Genomic DNA, 13,644 nt, shown 5'->3' with positions numbered 1-13,644 from the left:
ACACTAGGAGCTGGGAATCTTCCCATTAAAATTAACTGAAAGAAACTTGACAACACCTTATTGTACGTTTAACACATATGTCTTATGGCAACATCATCCGTGAATTTCGATCAGATTTCTTTGTTTCTTATATGGCTAGGAGTATGTTTGTCCCAGTTCAAAGACATCCAGTAAGAACGTGTTTTAGTGCAGCTAACTTTAACCACTGTATCCAGGAACTGATTAACACTCTTGAAAATGTATCACGTTGCCTGTAAACACTGTGTATCTGGTTTGTTCATTTAGAATTTTTGTTTTCTAAAGTTAGAGGTTTTCATTAAGCTTTGCAAAGAAACACTTGCAGTGCTTCACTTTAACTGAATCTACAACTAATTTGCATCTTGTATTTGCATAGTGTTAGATGATAGCCCTGCAGCCACATCCTGAAGCCATGCTTGCATAAGGATTGCACAGACAAGCATATCAAAGTAAACATCTGCTGCTCTGCTCTTCAGTTGATTTTAACTCTGTCTCTTGTATAAGCCTGCCTTCAGTTTAGACTGAGAAAAATGCAAAATTGTAGGTTAGGCCTGCACAATTTGGACAAAAAGTAATATTGCAATTAATTTGAAAAAAATCTTGCAATTTGAACTTCAAGATGCTAAAAAAAAATAAAAAACTTTTGACCAAAAGTTGTTCATGTCTTGCCCGTGTTCTACAACCTATAAAAAGACTTGGGCTACTCTTTCAGGGTTCATCATTGAGTCCACTTAAAAAGAATCAAACCTTTTCACTTTAGCTACAAATAAATAAAACAGTGGAAAAAAAACAAACAAAAAAACACTATCTTCGTTTTCACATCCACTGTGTACCTGTTTTTGTCCACTTTGTATTAGAGTCCAGTGTTCATCAATATTTCTTTTTTTTTTTTTTTTTTTGGAACTCAGTCAATTTTAATATTATATTATTGTGACATAATAATAAGAATAGAATTTTTATTAATATTATACAATAGTAACACATTTCCGGAAAAAAAAAAAAAGCTTACCTTGCATGGGACATTGTTATGCGATCCAGTTAAACCGAAGAGTTCTAAACCGTTGAGCTTTTATATACGTGTACAACTGCAGGAAGAGTTTCATTGTGTAACTGAATTCACAATAGCTGTATAACATGCTCCTCATTTTAACATCTCCTTCTCTGTCCACAAATACCCATTGCCATGGGGTGTATTATTTGTTTTAATATATAAACTTTTAGTGGCCAAACATATTTGGAATTATGCACAAGTGAAATTAAAGTGAATGTGGAGTGCTTCAAATATAACGTGCTCAGCGCACGTAAGCAAACAGAACCACTCTGAAAACACTGTAATAATGCACAATACAAACAGAACAGAGCAGCACACATAAACTTTGAAGCTAGCATCGCGAGCAGACTTTTTATTTATTTAATTAATTAAATTGCAGCACTTTGCGATTTAATAATTGCACAAGGTCATTTTGCGATTTCGATTTTATTTCAATTAATTGTGCAGCCTTACAGTAGGTGTATTAAGGAATATTAACATATTAAAATGTGCTTACGTTTCAGAATAATTAACCACATCCACATGCTACTGTGGACAGATATAGAACTAGTCCTTTCCTCTTTCTGAATCGATTTCACACTCACTCTAAATTAACCTAACAATCTTAACACACATAATTCATTTTTTTATGCCTATATTTTCATCGTTAATTCATTTTCTTAACAGACATTCTTTGGATGACAACCTCTTGTCGCCCTACACAAAATCCCACAGCCCTTCGCATTCTCACCACCATGTGAGGGACTGTCAGCCCATCTCCCATGGCAACATAACTCTAGAAACCTGGGTAGCCAGCAAGCACTCTTAACTCTCAGTCCAAAATAATTATCTCCAACAATACCGATGACTCTGGCGCTCACAATTGGGCAAGTGGCCATTTCACGGTGGTTCACGACCCACTGAGAACTGTGGCCGTCCTGGAGCCAGGGGCCCCTAGATGGTGCGAGCAGAATCACAGGTAGCTGGTGGAGCTCACTGTCAAAACTAGAAAGTGCCTCGTCATTCAGAATGGAGGTTAATTTAGCCTACACTGGACATTGTTTAGGGAATGTGAGTGATGGAAAACTGGTGAGAAACAGTGGAGGAATACCAAATGCGCAGTTTGGTATCAGAAAAGATGAGACACTAGTGTTTGGGTATGCTGACAATCTACGGTCTGTCTCTGCAGACTTTCCCCTGGACATTGATGTTTTGCATTACCACAGGGTTTGTTTTTACCCACAGAGCCAAGAAACAATGAAAATTTGGTCTAGTCTTTCCCAGATCAGTTCTGGTGAACTTTTGACCTGTCTATGTATATGAAAAATGTGCTTTTGTATCTGTATGCACCCAACCTAATATTAGTGATTGTAATTAGATGATTATTTAAGGAACAGATCTTGTGAAGTTTTAAAGGGGCCATGACATACTCTTTTTTTTTTTTTTATAAGTTAATTGTCTTCTACGTATATTGTTAGTATTGGTTTTTTTTTTTTTGCATCATCATTTAGTAATATATAATACATTTCCAACCTGTCTCTGGCCCTCTGTCTGAAATGCTCGGTTTCAAGCTCTCTGGCCCTTTAAAACTTCAGTGTAAACGGCCACTGTTCTTATTGGCTAACATCGTGCAGCCCCTCAAATACAGACTTATTTGATACGCAATCAGAAGAAAATGAACAAATTCCACAAGACCGCAACATTTATAAAACAAAAATAAATTTGAATATATTAAACTGTTAACTCAAGCAGCACCATAAACTTATCAAACATTCATGACATTTGAAATATTCATGAATGAAATTGTTTACTTAGGTTTTGCAGTCCAGTTGTGTTTTAACTGCTCCATCTTTCAATAACAGTTTCTTTTCAACGCTTGAATCATATTGTGACTGGTTCACAAGCAATCCACACTGATATGTTCTGAATACGCAAACATAATACAATCCATGGTGATGTTGAGGTGCTTCAACTCTCCAAAGCGGTGATGCTGGTCTTCACAGGAGCAATATCTCACATCTTCCGTGTTTGTTTACACACAGGATTGCATGTGTTTCTCCTAGTCTGTGGCAGCAGCAAAATGACATATGTTAAAAGTTGCACTTGTACCGCTTTTAAAAATTAAAAATAGCACAGATGGGTGCAAAAATGGTCCAGGATGCCTTCAAAACAACAAGAAACAGCGCAGCTGAATGAAACAGGATGGGATCTCCTTTTTCGAGTTCTAACTTGACATTGCATCTTTTAAAAGTGGCGTGAGATGAACAGCAATGGTCAAAGCCATTTCATCTAGTGTAGAAAAACATTTAAATCCAGATAGGCACATGAAGGTGTACTGTGTAAGTTTCCTTTGGATGAACCTCCCATGACAGGCCCATGTTTCTCCTCTTCACCTGTCTGACTGACTGTGAGCACCAGTGGGTGTGGCCAAGGGTGTAATGACGAAAAATAGGCATTGATATCTTGCTGAAGAGGCAGTCATATGCAGATGTATTTGGTCCTTGTGATATCACAAGTTCCACAAATTCCAAACGGTCGTTCTAGAGCCTGGTTTAAATAAATGCTCTTTTTCTATTAAGGAGGAAGTTTTCAGTTCTGAAACTTACAGTATGTTTTTATAGTACAATGACCACTTATATGTCAAAATATCAAGGAAAATTTGATCCCTCATGTCATGACCACTCAACAACCTTCAGTTCCACAAAAGAACTGTTATACAAGAGTGTCATAACTAAACACTACCGCAGTGTCTAAGTGAGCAAAGTTCATCATCTCAGTCCAAACATTCTAAAGCTGTTTCCTCTTCTTCAGGGTGCTATAGCAGCCGTCAGAAAACCTCAACCTAAATATGGGTGCAGAATTTGGAGGGAAGTAAGCAGTGGGAATGCAGAGTCCCTAGAACATCTTTATCCTAAAATAGAAACCTTACAAAAACACAGCAAAGTTGCGTAACATACCAGTGTCCTTAATAAAAGGCAGTACTTTGGAACTTAGTGTACCCGGGGTGTCTTGGTTTGTCATTCATGATGACGTTATGAGCTTTTACCTTAAATGTTCTGTTGTTAGATAAAGGTGTTTACATAGCCTATTTTGACATTCACCTGGCAGTCTTAGGGAATTCAAAACAACAGAAATGCTAGTAAAGTAAAAAATGGTCCACATTAGGGATAGAAGATACCACTTTTTTAATCTGATATCAGATACTATCAAGGTTAATATTATTTATGGGCCAAAACTGCAAATTATCAGACATTTATATATATATATATATATATATATATATATATATATATATATATATATATATCAGTTATTAACAATTAAGATTTTCAAACATTACAAGATTCAAACCTTACATTTATCAACAAAAACAAGTGCTGTGACTGCACTGTCTGCGAATGCTTGTGATTTTCAGTATTTCCGTGATTCTAAGATGATCGGATAGAGAAACAGATCTAACTATTTGCTTATATAGTTAATTTTTGTCACTTTGAATCTTGCAGTAGTTTTCATAGTAAATACATAATCACTAGGTTAAAAAAAAAAAACTTTAGTTTTTATATTTTTTTGTAAGGATCGATCCTCTCAATACAACACCAGTTTCAGAAATATTGATAGTTTGATTCTCAAGGCTAGTCCACGTAGTCAACCAGTTACACAAGAGATGTCTTTATGGATAGCTTTACTGGAGTTGTTTACTGGAACCTAATTTTAATTTGTCATTAAGCATACACTTTTGTCCAAAGAGGATCCATGGATCCATTCCTGGAACCTTGGGTTAAAGACCCTATGAAATCAAAATTGAAATTTTGTAGCCTTAAGTCCATTTTTGTTAGGTTTGAGGCTGTCTATATGCCATTTACTCCTAGTTAGCAAAGTAAACCTTTTTGATAGAATTTATCTTTCTTTTCCAGCAAAACTTGGTAGTTATTTGTCTAAAGATGATGTCCTAGATCAGGTAAACCCCTTCGTGCAGTTGATCAGTGGGTTGGTGTAGCTACTGAGAGCCGGTGAGATCTACATCAATGAGAGCAAGGCAGAGTGTGATGAAACACAGGAGACTGGGAAGATTAGATAAGAACCTGTCTGCAGTGTGACCATATAATTAGCCTGCTTATATGTCTCCCTAAATTGTTTGACCCTAAAGTCTATATCTGAATCAGCTGTGTATCTTCAAAAGTAGATCAGATTCTTCTTGGTGCCAAATTTATTTGAGTGCCGTTATTTTCGAACAGAGCAACACATTACTCACTTCCTCTATTTGAATTTTTGAGATAACTCCCTAAACTCAAAGATTCAAATATAATATTGAATAGGCCTTTTATGATACAGGAACGTTCCAGTCCTTTGTGGACATGGTGTCTGTCTGTTCTGCGGTGGGTCAAGATGCTCCAACGTCGATGGTCAGACAAAAATCAGAGGGTAAAAAAGGACTTTTAACCTGAGCTTTCCATACCCTCACAGTGCGTGTGTGTGTGTGTGTGTGTGTGCATTTTAAAGCAATGAATAACCCAGAATGAGCCTTTGCAAGATTTATTACTCAACAAGACAATGCAAAAACTAAGATTCTTATTATTCCATTCAGTGAGTGATTTTTTTCTTCTTCCTGAAGTCCAGTCGTAAGCTTAGTCAAGGTTTGTTGCACCAAAATCAGACATAAATGTTTTTGTTTTTCATGACCATTTTCCAACCCCTTATTAAACAGTCTGTTTTTGCTACATGTTCTTTTTTAGACTTCTATATGTCAGTGACCTTTGTTATAATTGGCTACTACTGGCATTCTTCCACATACTGGCACAATAGAGCATAACAGTCTGGTTCCACAGTAAAGATCGTATTCATTTTTTCCTTAGGAGGAATGATTAGTAACGATAACTTATAAACCTTTAAAGACAGACCTTCTGTGAGCTCAGAGGTTGTTAGTCAATGATATATGCTTCTGCTAAAGCCATCAGTCCACATTATTTAAAACAAAATTGCACTACCCATGATCCTACAGGGGAGAAAATCCACCAATCAGGGAATCATGGCAAACAAACAAACCGTGGTAAAAGATATACTGTATATACTGAATATAAAAGATATACACCAATAAACCACAACATTAAAACCACCTGCCTAATATTGTGTAGGTCCCCCTCATGCCACCAAAACAGCGCCAACCCACTCCTCAGTATAGCATTCTGAGATGCTATTCTTCTCACCACAGTTGTACAGAGCGGTTATCTGAGTTACCGTAGACTTTGTCAGTTCGAACCATTCTGGCCATTCTCTGTTGACCTCTCTCATCAACAAGGCATTTCCGTCCACAGAACTGCCGCTCACTGGATGTTTTATTGTTTGTGTCACCATTCAGAGTAAATTGTAGAGACTGTTGTGCGTGAAAATCCCAGGAGATCAGCAGTTACAGAAATACTCAAACCAGCCCATCTAGCACCAACAATCATCCATGCGATTATCTAATCAGCCAATCATGTGGCAGCAGTGCAGTGCATAAAATCATGCAGATATGTGTCAGGGCCTTCAGTTAATGGGGAAAAAATGTGATCTCAGTGATTTGGACTGTGGCATGATTGTTGGTGCCAGATGGGCTGGTTTGAGTATTTCTGTAACTGCTGATTTACAATTGTGGTGAGAAGAATATCATCTCAGAATGCTTTGGTGGCACGAGGGGGACCTACACAATATTAGGTAGGTGGTTTTAATGTTGTGGCTGATCGGTGTGTGTGTGTGTGTGTGTGTGTGTGTGATATATATATATATATATATATATATATATATACTGTATATCTTAGGAATGTGAATCGATTACATTTTTTAAACTAATTAATTGCACAGTTTTCTGTAATTTATTGCAATTAAATTATGGCAATGAATAAGCGCGCACTGTTCCACACAATAAGTTTCTGTGCTAGGATGTGCTGTTGAGTCAAGCGTGTGCCTGCTGAAAATTTGTATAAGCCAATTTGTGCCACAGAAAGTGGGGGAAAACATTAGTGAAATCTCACCCATTGTACAAAGGTGCCTAGGCTGGTTCCTGGTTCTACTCAGCCTTTCAGGCTCCGATTAGGGTGTGGGAGGGGTTAGGGCATCTACTCGGGGCACCTTTCTCCTATCGCGTGAAATTTCAGGAGGTAAAAAAACTGCATTGATTGCGGGAGTTTTTTACGCATAAAAACAAAAAAATATTAATCGCAGAAATTAACATTATATGTTATATATGTATATACTGCATGTGTAGTACTGTGCAAAAGTTATATTTATATATATGTAGGAGCCCTAAAACAGATGGTATGGCCTCCACAGAGCCTGGATCTCAATATCATTTAGTCAGTCTGGGATTACATGAAAAGACAGAAGCAATTGAGACAACTCTCCAAGAAGCTTTGAACATCCTATCTGCCAACAACCAAGAAAAACTGTGTTCAGGTGTACCTTGGAAAATTGGTGCTGTTTTGAAGGCAAAGGTGGTCACACTAAATATTGATTTAGCCTTTTGTATGTTTACTGGACTTTGTATGACATTAACTGATACAAGAAAACTATTTTTGGCATTATTTTTGAAGACTCCTCACTACGCTACACTATTTTTCACAAGTGCCTAAAACTTTTGCACAGAACTGTTTATATAGTTTTATATTTAAAAATATATTAAACTATGTTAGTTTTAAATTTTTCTATTCTTTTAATTCAATTACATCATTTGTAATGCTTCATGGGATTGTAGTTCATTCCATCATGAAAGACATTAAATACACAATCTTGTACCTTTTGTCTTTTTTTCCAAATAGTTTTTTTGCTTCAAATAAAAATGGGTACTGCTGTAATTCACCTTGGAGCTGGTTGGTTTGGTTCATGGCTTAGAACTCTTTTATGAAGGATTTTATGAAATTCCTATGGAAATTATTGTGAAAAATACTGAAAAAGTGAACGAGCACTGTTGCGTTCTATTCACACACCAGGATGGGCCAAGTTATTGAATACTGAATAGATGCTGATATGTATATGGCCATCCATATGTTACTGTCCTCCTTGTTAGACATCATTTCTGAATTACCCTTTTTTGAAGCTTATGTAGTTTCAATTGTTGGTCTGGGGAGGGAGCTTTGCATTGTCAGTATAGGTGTTACTCTGCATGGTACATCAAACTCCTTTATTTAAAAAGAGCAAGATAAATACATGTTTTCATGGCACGTCCCCATTTTTTTTTTTATTACTGTGTGGACACTTTAAAGCAGAATTTAGAGTGCACCTTTGTTGCTCACACCTGGAGTTCAGAAGAGTTTTCAATTTATTGTCTTCACGTGCTAGTTAACTACTGTCTTTGCAGAATAAACCTCAGGCAAGTGGCCAAGTTTCTGAAAGAGCAGGGAGTCGTCAACGCTATTAATCTGGATGGATGCGGCTCCGCCACCTATATCCTCAGTGGATCTCTGGTCAATTACCCTTCAGATCACTGGTGTGCAAATGCTTGCTTATACACATGTGAAAAACGCATATCACAAACAATATCATATCATTTATTGTGCTAAATTTCAATTCATTGCATTTAGAAAAATGGAAAAGGATGTTGATCACAATCATTTTCAACAAAATTCCAGCCCTGATCCAATTTGGCGCTGCCCGTGTATCCACCGTGTTGTGTTCACGAAAGGCTGTGCCAGCCGCAAGACTGCAGCAGGCATGGGCACAGTGTGAATGGCCAGTGTGTGTGCCAGCAGGGCTGGAGGAGATCAGGATGCATAAATCTCACATGCTAGGCCCCTGAATGTGGAGAGCATGGCATCTGCACTGAGAGTGAGTCATTACCTGCCGCTCTTTCTTACACTTTGACTCTTTTATCAACACACAAGAGGACAGGTTTGGCGTCTGTGTGTATTTATTTCAGTCTGTGTGTAAGAAAATTGAATACATACAGTTGTGGCCAAAAATATTGGCACCCTTGTTAAATATGAGCAAAGAAGGCTGTGAAAAAAAGAATCTGCATTGTTTATCCTTTTGACCTTTCATTCAAAAAATTCACAAAAATCTAAACTTTAATTGAAGTAAAACAATTATTAAATGAATATTTTTCTCTAAAACATGTTGGCCACAATTATTGGCACCCCTAGAAATACTTATGTGTAAAATATATCTGAAGTATATTCCCATTCATATTTAAAAATGTTTTAGTGCACCTGGGTGACAAGGAACATGAAGTTCAGCCATGACTTCCTGTTTCACAGGGGTATAAATATGAGGTAACACACAGGCCAAATTCCCTTAGTCAAGTGGGTTAGACTAAAGAATATAGTTCTGATGTGCAGCAAAAGGTTGTTGAGCTTCACAAAATTGGAAGTGGCTATAAGAAAATAGCCAAAGCATTGAAAATGCCCATTTCCATCAGGAAACATCAGGGAAACATCAGGGCAATAATTAAAAAGTTCCAGTCAACTTGAGATCTTAAGAATCGCCCTGCAAAAGGACACACTGTGTGTGGAGTCTATATTGTCTCCACACACAGTGAGGAGGATGGTTCAAGTGGCCAAAAAATCTCCAAGGATCACAGCTGAAAAATAACAGAAATTAGTTGGGTCTTGGGGTCAGAAAGTCTCAAAAATAATATCAGACATCACCTATATCACCACAAGTTGTTTGGGAGGGTTTCAAGAAAAAAAGCCTCTGCTTTCATCCAACAACAAACTCAAGCATCTTCAGTTTGCCAGACACTACTGGAACTTCAAATGCGACCGGGTTCTATGGTCAGATGAAATGAAAAAAAGAGCTTTTTGGCAGCAAACACCAGAGATTGGTTTGGCACACACAGATATGAAGTACCCAGTGCCCACGGTTAAACCTTTTTTTTACTATCAATCTCCACTTTCACATTGTTCTTCTTTTGTTTTTGCAATTCGCATTCTTCGTGCATATCGCCAACTACTGGACAGGGAAAAGAATTTATAGTAAAAAAATTTACTTAAATATTTATCTGTTTCTCACCACACCTATGGCTATGTTCAGACTGCAGGCAAATCGGATTTTTTCTCAAATCAGATCTTTGCAGGCAGACTGTCCGCACTATTAATTGCAAGTGATCAAATCAGATTTGCGCGTTCAGACATAACCAACCTATCTGCATGGGTTGCTATAGTAACGACGTAGGCGTACCCACGTGACGATGCTTTCAAAACAGATGGGGGAAAAATGGAGGTGCGCCATCTCGCATCATCTTGCCCTGTCCAGTCGCGATGCAGAAATCCTTCATCGCAAAAGAAAAACTCAGCAACGGATGAGACTGGTAAATATTGTGATGTTCCATGCTGCAGTCACCGATTTTTGACGTCATCATTGTGTGTTGCGTTAAGAGTGACGCAAAAGACCATTTGAAATCCGATTTGAGCAGCCAGAGCGTCTGGACTGAGACGCATCTGAAAAAATCAGATTTCAATTGCATTTGAAACCACCTCCCGTTGTGGTTTGAATCAGATTCGGAATAATCTGATTTCATGTGGTTTTTTGCTGTCCAGACTATCAAAAACTCATCTGGATACAATCTGAACATGCAAAAAATCAGATTTTTAGTGGCAGTCTGAACAAGGCCTATGATATCGCTTCAGAAGACATGGATTTAACCACTGGTGTCTTACAGATTACTTTCATGCTGCCTTTATCTACTTTTTGGAGCTTAAAAATTCTGACCACCATTCACTTGCACTGCAACAGAGCAGAGATATTTTTCTAAAAATCTTTGTTTGTCTTCAGCCAGAGGTGGACTGGCCATCAGGAGAACCAGGACTTTTCCCGGTGGGCTGGCCGTGCAAAAAAAAGAAAGTCATACACATCTGGGATGACATGGGAGTGAGCAAATGATGAGAGAATTTACATTTTTGGGTGAACTATCCCTTTAAGCTGGGATAGGAAGAAATATTTTAAGCATTGAAAGAAAGAACACACTTCAGCTTCATGTACTTTTTTTATTTTTTAGCAATTTTTCATCTCATTTTCATAATTGAATTCAATTGTTTACAAATATATTGGCAGTATATCAGCTATCTGCCATCCTCGACTATAGATTTTGTTGTGGGTGTTGGCCATTAAAAAACGCAAATTGGTTTACCATTACCCATATTAAATACTTAAACCTGCACATACAAACACACCATAATCCAATATCACCCAATGTGTCCTCTGTATATATATTTAAAGCCACATCCTCAATGGTCACTCAGTGGTACAGTATACTGAGGACTTGCTTACATGGAAAATCATGTTATCTCAAACAGCTTGTCACTTACAGTATACCACTTATCTAAGTGTTTGAGTAACTTGATTATTGCCATAGAAATTCACTCTGACAAATTCCAGACCCGTGTTTAGCAGAACGAGCTTTTGGACAAGTAGAACCAAGTGCCCCAACTCTACTGGTAAACAACTCGACTGCAGTGGAGTGGCAGAGATTAATTTATTAGCCAGCATGGCCTTTCACATGCAAGTAAGGGATTGTGCGAAGTTGCCATGGTTGCAGTCAAGTGCTTTGTGAAGCACTGTGGGCAGCAGCGGTGGAGTCAGGGGTCAAAGTTCAACTCCTCATCCTTAGTGTATTTTGTTTATGTGTGTGTAGACAAAGCTGGCTGGTTGTCTGCGTTATCCTGGCAACATCGCTGCTGGCCAACCTTTTCCAGACGTGCAAAAAATGCAAAGGGCGGGCAGGGGGAGGAATACTCCTACGTGCCCCTGGGAGAGATTAACAGGGCTGCGGAACGAGGCAGAGGGCAGAGGACGAAGCCTGGGAAAGGTCTCTTTCAGCAAGAAAACTCGGACTCGCAGGACTCATCATAATGCGACTGTGTTTCGGTGTGCATGCAAATGTTTTTGCGGGTTCATGCCCGTGTGCCAGACGCCAAAGAGAAGCTGTGCCTCTGTGCCTCAATGAGTACAGCTGGCTGAGTGGGTACTTTCAAGATGCTCGCTGGCAGAGAGAAGTAGGCAATGTGTCGAGAGCCCCTTTCACATGAGCAAAAGATAATGAAAGGGGTTGTTTGTTCCTTTGAGCCTTTGAAAGCCCCTCTTCTTTCTGGGATCAAGATCATCCAAATTGACAATGAGATGGGCGTTAGATTTCGAACAGATGTCTGCTCACCTGTGCGTTCAATTTGGCCCCACTCTGCAAAAAAAATAAAATTTCTTAATCAGTAATTTTGTCTTGTTTTCTGGTAAAAATATCGAACAATTGTCAAGTAGGTGACAATTGCGTGCGTATCTAAAACCCAAGTTGGGCTCAGGTGCAGGACAAAAAATGTAAACGAATGTCAAAAAAAGAGGTAGATGTCCGTACACTGAAATTAAAGCTCCAAACTTTATTACAAAAAGGCACAAACTGGTCGAAACTTTGCCTTTTTGTAATAAAGTTTGGGACTTTAATTTCAGTGTGCAGACACCTACCTCTTTTTTGACATTCGGTAAAAATATCTAAACATCTTTAAAACAAGATAAGTTTACTTGAGAAGCCAAATAAGGTAACAAGATTTGTTTTCAGATAATATATCTTCAATTAAGTTTATTTTTCCTACCTCATTGGCAAATTGTTTTCTTTTTTATTATTGTTGTTTTAAGTGTAAACCTAACTAGATTTTGTTACATTGATGCTTAAAGCAAGACAGCAATAACATAAAAACATGAAAATAAACTTAATTCAAGATATAGTCTTTTAAAATAAGTCTCAATCTATTCCTAATATAATTGTTCTTTTCAAATAAATGTATCTTGTTTTAAGGATGTTGAGACATTTTTACTGGAAAAGAAGGCAAAAATGCAACTAAAGAATTTATATATATATATATATATATATATATATATATATATATATATATATATATATATACACTCCATCCAACTCTGTTCACACATGCCAAGTCCCCTGATTGTGCAGTCTGACTGTGTTTTGCACATCTTCATGTTTGTTTAGGTTTTCTACTACAGTTTCATAACAGCTGGTAGCAATATAATAACCGTTTTCACAATGTACATCATTCATGATTCAATCCTTGTTTAAATTATTATTCCGTTGACCTCAATGAAGCCTTATATTTTGGGTTTTGGACTTGGAGAACCACAAAAAAAAAAAAAAAAAAAAAAAAAAGCAATATCACCACAGATATTGTTTTTTATTGAGAGAATGGGTCAGTTGTTCCACATGTTGCCATAGGAACAGACAAGTTTTGAACTATGAACCCTTCTGCTAAAAACTTTCTGCAAGAACTTGCCAAACTGCTATTCTGAAACATGGTTTTATTGAATGATTTGTTTCCCTTTGACACGAGAGGTCATTCAGTTTATTTTGGTTCCAGAGTCAGCCCTTTTATTTCCGTAATAGCCTTGCCAGCCCCTGCCTATCTTATCATGGTGTTTTAAAACTGTTTTGTGATGTCTCTAGCACTTCAGACTGCCATAGAAACACATTATAAAATATCAAGGCTTGGATAATTTTTGGATTGAAGGCAAAAATAGGACAGTTTCTCATTACTTGGTACATAGTCGCTCTGAATTTCAGTTCTAAAGAAATGAATCCAGGCATTGGGATAAGATTTTAAAGAAGTGTTTTGTCAGGTTCTAGCTCT

At 37.5% G+C, this 13,644-nt stretch overlaps 1 pseudogene; it reads left to right on the top strand.

Moving 5' to 3' along the window:
* The first annotated feature begins 84 nt into the window (after window positions 1-84).
* Window positions 85-11,866, top strand: LOC127453386 (N-acetylglucosamine-1-phosphodiester alpha-N-acetylglucosaminidase-like; annotated as a pseudogene).
* Window positions 11,867-13,644: the final 1,778 nt, after the last annotated feature.

The sequence above is a fragment of the Myxocyprinus asiaticus genome, chromosome 15, assembly GCF_019703515.2.
Source record: "Myxocyprinus asiaticus isolate MX2 ecotype Aquarium Trade chromosome 15, UBuf_Myxa_2, whole genome shotgun sequence".
Lineage (NCBI taxonomy): Eukaryota > Metazoa > Chordata > Actinopteri > Cypriniformes > Catostomidae > Myxocyprinus > Myxocyprinus asiaticus.
Note: the sequence above shows the minus strand (reverse complement) of the source record. Positions and strands in the feature narration are given on the sequence as shown.